Below are 9,601 nucleotides of genomic sequence, written 5' to 3'. Positions count from 1 at the left end.
GTACTATTTTGACCATTTTTCAGATTGGGACCAATGACAAATTTGTGTAGTTGCTATTTTGATTTTACCAGACACACTAAATCCATATGGAAACGGGAGGTTTAACACACTATAAAAAAGAAGTTTCAATCCACCATTTTAATCAGAAATAACTCATGAACAACAAAGTTTAGTGGGTTTTACCTTAATTTGTCGTTCGTTTTTAGTGTTCGGTACCATACAAGTGTCCACCTTCACAAATTTGCCCTTTAATATTTAATATTGTGACACCACTTGAAATCTTAGAAATCGCAAAAACATCTTACATCTACTATCACAAATTCGATTTCGAAGAGTAATCAAGGAAACCAAGATTCTAGCGGAAATAAAAAATGAAATCCAGGGATAAAAACAAGACTTGTGAAACAGACACATAACAAAGAACATATACCGACAAAAATAATACGTAGAAATCAACAAAAGTAAATGAGCAACTGGGACTCCACTAAAAACTGGGATCATAGACCAGATGCACCAGTAGAATAACCGTCATCTGCTTTTCTAGAAACATCCATCGAGGTGCAGTATTATAGAAAATTCTTATGGAATGCATCCGTCCCATTTAAGTGGTTGTTTCCCTCGAAGTATGAGTCCAATATTTAAGTGTTTCAATCTGTTTATAACAATTTGTGGACCGCCTAGCCTAATTTAATTATTGAGCATTCGGTTTATTCATGCAAATGAATTATCTTCCTCAAAGCATTCAGATATTCATGAAAAAAGGACCTATTTGCAATCAAATATCATTGAAGGGAACGGATTTTACAAATCGTTTAAGTTAAATATAGACATGCAATATTTGCATTTTATGTGATCCGAAATATGTTGAATGTGCTTTTAAATTGATTGATTGTTGGGGTTTAACGTCCGAGCAGCAATATTTCAGCTATATTCAGACGATGAATATGAAATGGATGATAAAATGAACATGAAATGATGAAATGAAAAAAAGGATGGGAAACAAGGATAACAGGGTTGGAAAATTTTGATTGCCACTAGAAAAAGGGAGGGATGGGCAAGGTTGGGCAATTAAGCCTCCTGTGGCGGAGCGGAATGTGCCTTTAAAAGATGGATATACAGTACAATGACTCAACTGTTTACAATTTCCACAGTTTATATACAAGTGAATGAAAAGAGTGAAAATGTATTTACATAAATTTCTTTCGACATACCAAGGAAATATTTCACTGATACAAAAAGAAAGACACTTTCTGCGTTATCACTTACAATACAGTATTTGTCTACTTGGGTTGTTTTGTTCGCTGTGTCTATTTACGATTAAATAACCTACAAAAGTTTTTAAACAGCGTCTATATGCATTACATGCGATAATGAAAAGAGTTGGGTCCCAGAACACCAAAAGTCACGTTTCATGATACAAAAAGAATAATACAAAAGAAAAGCCGCGGATATATTTATGGCTTTCAAAACTTTGATACACTAAGGAAAGAAATGTCATAAAACGTTTGTTTCTTATCATTTTGGTTGTATTGTGTTCTTTGTTTTGTGTGTCTGTTTTCTATTGTTCAAGTGTCGTGTGTAGATAACTGAATGGAATGATTTGAAATTTAGAGTAACAATGAACCATCACCTTTGGAAATTTATTAATGAACATTTTCAGTGTACATGGCATTGCCAAAAAGTCATTATATAGGACGTTGCGATATATCTGAAAGCTAGGTGACAAGAAACTTATGTTTGTGTGTTGTAAAATACAAACCACGTGATATAATTTCCGGTGATGATAAGGCTAAATGTACTTTTGAATTTCAATACATTTGTGTGACAATGAATTAGTGTATTTTGTTTTTGTGTATTTAAAAATATTGTCTGTTGTCTACTCATTTCGTTTCCATTGTAAACTGTATATATATATTCGCTCCTGTTCCGTAGCATGAACTACGGCTGAGTGTTTTTCTAAATAAAAGTAAAAAAAAAAAAAAAAAAGGAGTTCTATTCTAATATGCAAAATAGTGAATCAGTATGCTTGACGTTACCATGGAAACAGAAAAGTAAAAACTTTCGTCGAAAAGAAATTATATGGGTTTTCATAGGCTTTTCCTCTTAAACAAAAAAATTCCATATCTTTACATGCTTTTCAGAACTATTGTTGATGTTTCTTTTTGTGCAAATCTTAGTGCACATAAGGAGTATTCACTTATTCAGAGTTTTCAAAAAGGTTGCCATTCTAAAGTTTTGATTAAAATAGCTTTTTTAATTGATTTTTTTAGGATATTCGTACATTTGTGTAGGTATTGCAAAACAACATTAAGGAAACCTCTAGTGAACCATAGTTTTCGCAAATTTAAATAGATTGTCTTAGAAAATTAAAATTTTGTATCGTACATGTGACCTGAAAGCTATATCAATTGGACGACATCACTTCAACCCATAATTGTTTGATTAAACGGCTAAGCATTGTTTATTTACCCTTCGCAGCATGGGGACTGTTGTCATTGGTAAATAAATCGTAGGAGTGGCTTTCGGTATTTTTCACCTTTTTTCAGCTGTTTAGATATCGGTTGTCCAAGAGTTTTTTGAACTCAGTGTCTACCATTTCCCGTTTACTAATTTATTATATAAGTAATTTTTGCAGTTACAAATATTTTACCTGGTCGGGATGTTTTCTTGTATACATTTACATGAAATGAAAACGAAACGATAACTTCTATTTGTTATTAGCCTTTCAAGTGAAAATAAAAGGAAAAAGGAAAAGGAAAATAAATGAAACAATAGAACATAAACTTTTTGACAGATAGAAAAAGCTGATACAGGTTTGTAAATGGAAAAGACATCGCACCATTTATTTGTTTTATGAGCATTTGGGAGAATTTGTAAGTCAAACTATTTGTATGAATCTAACTGTGTCGGTAGTTTCAAACTCAAGGATTTACCTCATTTGCAAACATGTCTAGATCAATCAAGACATTAAGGTAAAAAGCAAACACAAAATCTCATTTTTAACTACAAATCAAATATGCAAATAAAAACATTAGTATCTAATACAAAAAATAAACTAAAATGCGCTAAAGCTAGGATGTTGAACATCTTTTTCACCATCTCGAATGGAGATATTTTAACCGCAAGGAATATATATCTACTAGATAATACGAGGCAGGTATAACCTGTAAGAGGACGAAGTTAAAATGCACATAATATGTGAAAATAAGTATGCCTTTTGCAGTTGTACACTAACCATGACTTATTTTTCTTCATATTTTAACAAAACTTTAAGATGAGAGTTGTAATTATTTTGTGTCTATTAACGATGGGAAACTACTAACGATTCTTAATCAGTATTACAGGTTAATTTCCTGTCAGACTGAATTTGGGCTAATAGTGCTTCTAAGGTCATAGGTTCAATTTGTATGTATTATCGTTACTCTTATGATGATATTATTTTCCATATGTATATATTTTGACATTCATATACTTATCTGAGCAATTTAGTTTCAGTGCTCTGTACAAGGTTTGCTACGTAACATCCAACAACCAAGTCATAATGAATAGTTTATAGCTCAAAAACATAGACGCGCAATTAACATCAAGTAGCCAATTGGCCTGGTATACGTTAGGGTGAGTGTGTTCGAATGGTCGAGTTATTTTAAATTATAACTATGTCTTGTGTGAATAAAAATGTAAAAAAAGGATATTCCCCCGCTGATTTTTTTTAAATACGCTGTTTTGTACTTATTGGTATTGATTTTTCAAGTTTATTTAAATATTTATCTTTATTTTTCCTTTTTTTTCGAAGTTTCATTTTCAAAATCTTCTTTTTCTCTATACATTTACTTTACATCGCCATTAATGCAAAAATATCTTGATGTCTCTATTTTTCCACTGTTTTGTGCTCTTGACACTTTTTGTCACCCTTTAATAAAACATATTCAACTATCGGTCTTCAGCGTTCGGCTTTCTAGATAAAGTCATAAAAGGCCTACATTTATGGCATATCGGAAGCTAAAAAATAAGTGATGATGCATGGATTGCTGAGATTCAAAAGTTTAACCGAAAGAAAAACTGTGAAAAAGTGACTTTGTTTTGAAAGAAACTTTATATTTTGAAAGAAAAAGATAAGAACACATTTTAATGGCTCCAAATTATTGTTTACAGCTGTTTTTTCCACTCAACAACTCGTCGATAATATTTTACATGCTATATAAATCTCCCTGTAATTTATTTACTTTTTTCTACAAGAATTGCATTGTAACTGAACTATGACTTTTACCTGGCAACCACCATTTATTACTTTTGTTTCATATGTTTGGTCATATTCTGAAAACGTCCTTTCTCCCGCTTTACAATTTCTTTCTAATTTTTACATTTTCCCGACTTTTTGACATCATAAACGTGCTCATTGATTGTTTCGTTCTGGCATTCAACAGCATGATGATGCACATAATTACTTGAATGCTTTTTCGGTTTAACGTTGCATTTTTTTAACGTACCGCTTAAGACAAACCATACTTATTACCAAAGTAATAATTAAAACAGCTGTACAAACAATATAAACCAAAAGCGACAAATCAAACTCTGAAATAAAACGACACATAAACAGTAAAACCAATAACAATGTTTAACAAGGAACATCATTCGTCAAATAGATATAGATATTCCGGGGCTTTCAAATCAACGTTAGTATAGTTTGAAAATTAAGTATTAGTCTTTTAGGTAAGTTGATTTGTACTTTTCAATTTTTATTGTATTTAGTATCTATATCAGACATTGATATTATGAATATTAACATCATACAGGAGGTGATTCATTTACGTAGAGGACCAACATAAAATATTCAGAAAGAATCACCGACACTACAAACCGTCTTAGTTTGTTACAGTTTTGTACTAAGTTTTTGCAGCTCTGTATAATTTCTCAGATCTGTACACTGAAAGGACTATATTTGCGTAAACACATGGCGTATGTAGAATAACAAAATAATAATAAAAAACAGCATCGTTTGTTTAGTGTGTATATATCTGCAGCCTTTATCATAACTACATTGACATTTGTATGGAATGTTACCAATTTTTACTGTAGATCGACAGTGAAATACATTTGTGCAGTGAGTTACCTTCTTCTCTTGTTATTGGATTATTCCATGTTAAATCGTTTTTCTCGACCTTAGACGTAGTTTAGAACGGCGTGACATCTAACGAAATGAAGGTTATAACAAAATTACCTAATCGTAGGGACATTTTGAATAATAAATGCGCTGGAAAATTTAAGAATAAACCGAAAAAAACGAAAATGGCTAATATGTACCTGACTCGGTACACTCTTTCAAACTGAAATGGTTGGTTGAACCTTCAGCTTCCTTGGTGACCATAAAAGTTTTGGTGTAGGTTTTTGTAATATACACACGACTTGCAACGGGTAGAATAGTGATCAACTTAGTTTAAAAAAAAACGACAGATGTATGAAAAATCTTATCATTTATTTCTTTGTTAGGGAATATTTTGTGTTGAGTTCTTGATATTAACACAGAAAACTTTTTAAACAATCGGAAAACGCTATTGTCTTGTTAACATGATGACAAGATCGCGATGGCGTTTTCGAAAATCTGAACAATAGCATAGTTATCGACCCAATATGCAGGATAATTAAATATATTGCTTCACTGATGAGGAAAGTCAAGAATTTATAAAAAATCAAAATAGTCTCGTTTATTATAAGGTATTGTACTGAGTAAAGGTATGAAAAGATTTGTAAATTATCAAAAATGTTTAAAAACACATGCCGTTCGTATCAAATCACTCCATAAAATCACTGTAATATATTCGCCATCTTAACAAGCCAAGTATATATTTTTTCTTGAAACAATCCATGTAGATGTAACTGTGTTTTAAGGAATCTCGACTTGGGGATTTTTATGTCATAATATCACATATTTAAAATAAATCGTATGTAAGTAATACATCTTCGAATCTGTGTTTGGAAAAACATTTAAGAACATCTTATTAATTTACTTTCAGGAGAGAGTTAACTTTCACTTATTAACCACATTGCATTTCATTTTTTTTACTGAAAGCCTAGTACCTGAAAACATTGACTTTATTTCTTCAATCAAAAGGAATGTGAAACAAGTTTGAAATGAACTACATAATTCTATTTTGCCGGAATATATTTAAAGACTACGATGTTGGCATATTAGAATACTTACATTTCATATACTTTACAGTCACACAAGTCGCCACATTTCAATAAAAAAATCCCTCAGGACAGGGATGACAAGGTTCTTCACTTGTCGACTCGTACCCAGTTTGACAATCTAGAAATAGTTATATTTGAGAAAGATTAAAGATTGACTTCTATATACGATGTATGAAGGCTCCAATTTACTCCAAAATTAGCAATATCGGAATAGTTTTATTGAAATAGAGGATGAGCTTCGAGCTTTCCATGCTTTGTGTAGAATATTACCGTAAAAACAAAGGGTAATATGTACGTGCACATATTAATCCTTTCTAAGTACATCTGTATTTGAGACTGGGTCCCTTTTAAAAATGTGAATGTTTTAACGAGCTTGTTATATCAAACTAAATATCGTCCAAATATCTAAAGGTGTTATTTATTTTTTCTACAATTGGTTGTTTGGAAGAGTATTTACTTATTCAAGCCATCAATTGTGATTCATAACGGTTACCGGATTCACTAAAGAGTATGAACATTTTGTCTAACAGAAAATTGAGTGCCGTAAGCATATCAAAAGAAGTCAAATTCAAGTAGTTTTTTTTTCGTTACCTAAAATGATCTAAAAGAATCCAAACAAATATTTTCTGAAGATAAAGATTTGTGAAGTTTTGTTTTATGAGATAATGTGGAACCCAGCTAGCACAAACACGTAATAAAAATGTTTTAGAAACGTTTACTGAAAAGTACAGAAAACATTTTTTTCAGATATGTTTCAAAACGTAAAAATATATGGTTGCAGAAATGTTATAATAACGTTGTCAACAACCATTCACTATAATGTCATTATAAATGTTTTTCAATAACATTTTTTTTTCAAAACAATCTAAATTATGAATGTTTTAATGTACAAATTGCATACACATACAACAGGTTTGACATAAGATAAGAAATTTTTAGATTTCTCTATATTTTGTAGATATAGCAACAAACTAAACGAGATTTCAAAGATAAACATTTTATAATCAAAACTATGAACTTTATTAACTCGATCCAAACCCCCAGAGAGGGTAAGAGTCTACAGTAAAAAAACAAAATACAAAACAAAACAAAACAAAACAAAATTACAAACATAAATATGCAAAAGAAAATCATAATATTCAAAACTAACAAAACTTGTTTAACATTATGAACCACATTTTGACAATATGTGTAGTGTAAATGTTTCTGTTAATTTGGCTTTCCATACATGCAGGACATGAAGTTACGTATAAAATCTAAAATAACATGTAAAGTTTCAAAATAAATGTCCTGGTCAGATTCAATGCAAAATATCAGCCTTAGTACTCATAAACATAATCACAATATTCATACAACCATCATGACGATGAAAAATGGTTTAAACATACAACTATAATTCAAAACTGTTGGAAAATGCACACTTCAAAATGACTGTTAACGTCTATATTCAGAAAAGTACCAAGTTTGGTTAGGAAATAATGTAAAGTTTGAATGTAAACATAGGCAGAACTAGTGACCGGGTTAATACCTAGGGTGTAATACCTAAGATAATACGCACACTGATAAAAATTTGCTCTGACGTATTTCAATAGCAGCATGTGGCATACCAATTACACTATTATGTATATCGTACATTCATCTGTTCTCGATATTCCTGAGTTCTCGGTAGCGATGCGCTTAGGCAATATGACATACATGTAAAACGCTAAATTGCATGTGTGGTTTATTCACAAAGAATTAACCAACTGAACACTTCCTTGATTCTATCGGGCTTTGATTTCGCTATGTTGCATATAAATATATGTATAATATCAATAAATTTTTGTACCCCTTTACTTTACTTTGTTCATATTTTAAGCGCCCACCTCTCCCATCACACATTTTGAATGTAAACAAATTTTCTTGAAAGTGCTAGGTCATATATATAGCCGTCATGCGCAGTCATTATATAGGCATGGCTATGTCAGTGAAAATATATGGTGCACAGTATTGATTGTATTTAAATATTTCTTACCAGAAAACTTTAAAAACATCATGACGTTATCAATGTTTTGAGTGATGTATGAGAACAATAATATGAAAAGCTTATTAATTTTAGGCGAATTATAATACGAATAACCTTGTGAATTTTGCTTCTATGTTTGAACACCAAATCACACTGAATTAAAAATATCAGATGTGATTACAAGTTTTTAGCCATATCAAAGTTTATCAGTTATAACATTCACTGGAAGTAATATATGGACCCTGAAAATATGAATTATCGATAAAAATATATTTAATTATTTATTTTCTTTATTTTCACTTCCCAAATTTTGGTCTCTCATGTGCATGTATTACCCATAAAGTCATTAATAGGTCCCCTAACTAAAATGTGTTTTTTCTCACAATGTAAACATGCAATCTCGCCAATCTTCTAAGAAAAAAAGAAACAAAGATCAGTTCCTATATTGATTTTAAAATTGTAGCTGTTTAATAAGTTGTTCAACAAACAGGTAAGCAGCATTGATATGCTATCGAGAACCGATGACATCAGGATATTGGACGTTCTTTGTGACGCTCAAAATAAACTTTTTTTTATAAAAAGTTCGGCAATATAAACATATCAGTTAATTCACTGAGACACTTATCTATCATAGAAAATAATCAAAACTTACTCCGTGCGGGATCAACACCTACTTATTTGATACAAATTTTCACATGTTAAGTTTGTCATTCCGGACATGCAATTGAATCAATGTTATACAAAACCGGAAACGGAGAAACACGTAAATTTTCCGTAACAGTACCAAATTTCGGGGCTATACAAAAACAAAATTAAAACAAAATCAGAAATTACTTGAGTGTTTGTCTAGTGGCTGTGAAATTGTAAAATGACTAATTGACCAGCTATGTTTATAAAACAAGGTTACACAGACTAGTATTTATTCAAAGTACTCTGGCATACAGTTTTTTAACTATCTAATTACAAAGAATTTTACTTACATCTTGTTAGATAGGTCCAGTTCTTTAAATCATCTTCAAAGTAATGTGTGCCCATTCTGCACGTGTATAGGATAACACGCACACTGATAAAGATTTGCTCTAACCTATTTCAATAGCAACATGTGGCACACAATTTACACTATCTTATTATTTCTATGGAGATGGCATCATCTATATATCATCGATGTTTGTTAAGTAAAAGACAAGGAACAGTAAACTGGGATGAATTAATTGTAAATAAAATATGCATGACAAATAATGAAGACTTGTATTACATGTACATGTATAATGCATGTGTATGATACATGTATCCTTGTTCGGTCATTTTGTAAAATTTTTAAATAATGATGTAATTATATATACTAGCCTCTATTATCTTATAGTGCTAGATTATCAGAATATTAATTCCATGGCATATTTTGTATTC

This window comes from Perna viridis, chromosome 2, assembly GCF_037379345.1.
Source record: "Perna viridis isolate PV_CMFRI_1.1 ecotype Kerala chromosome 2, ASM3737934v1, whole genome shotgun sequence".
Classification (NCBI taxonomy): Eukaryota; Metazoa; Mollusca; class Bivalvia; order Mytilida; family Mytilidae; genus Perna; species Perna viridis.
Note: the sequence above shows the minus strand (reverse complement) of the source record.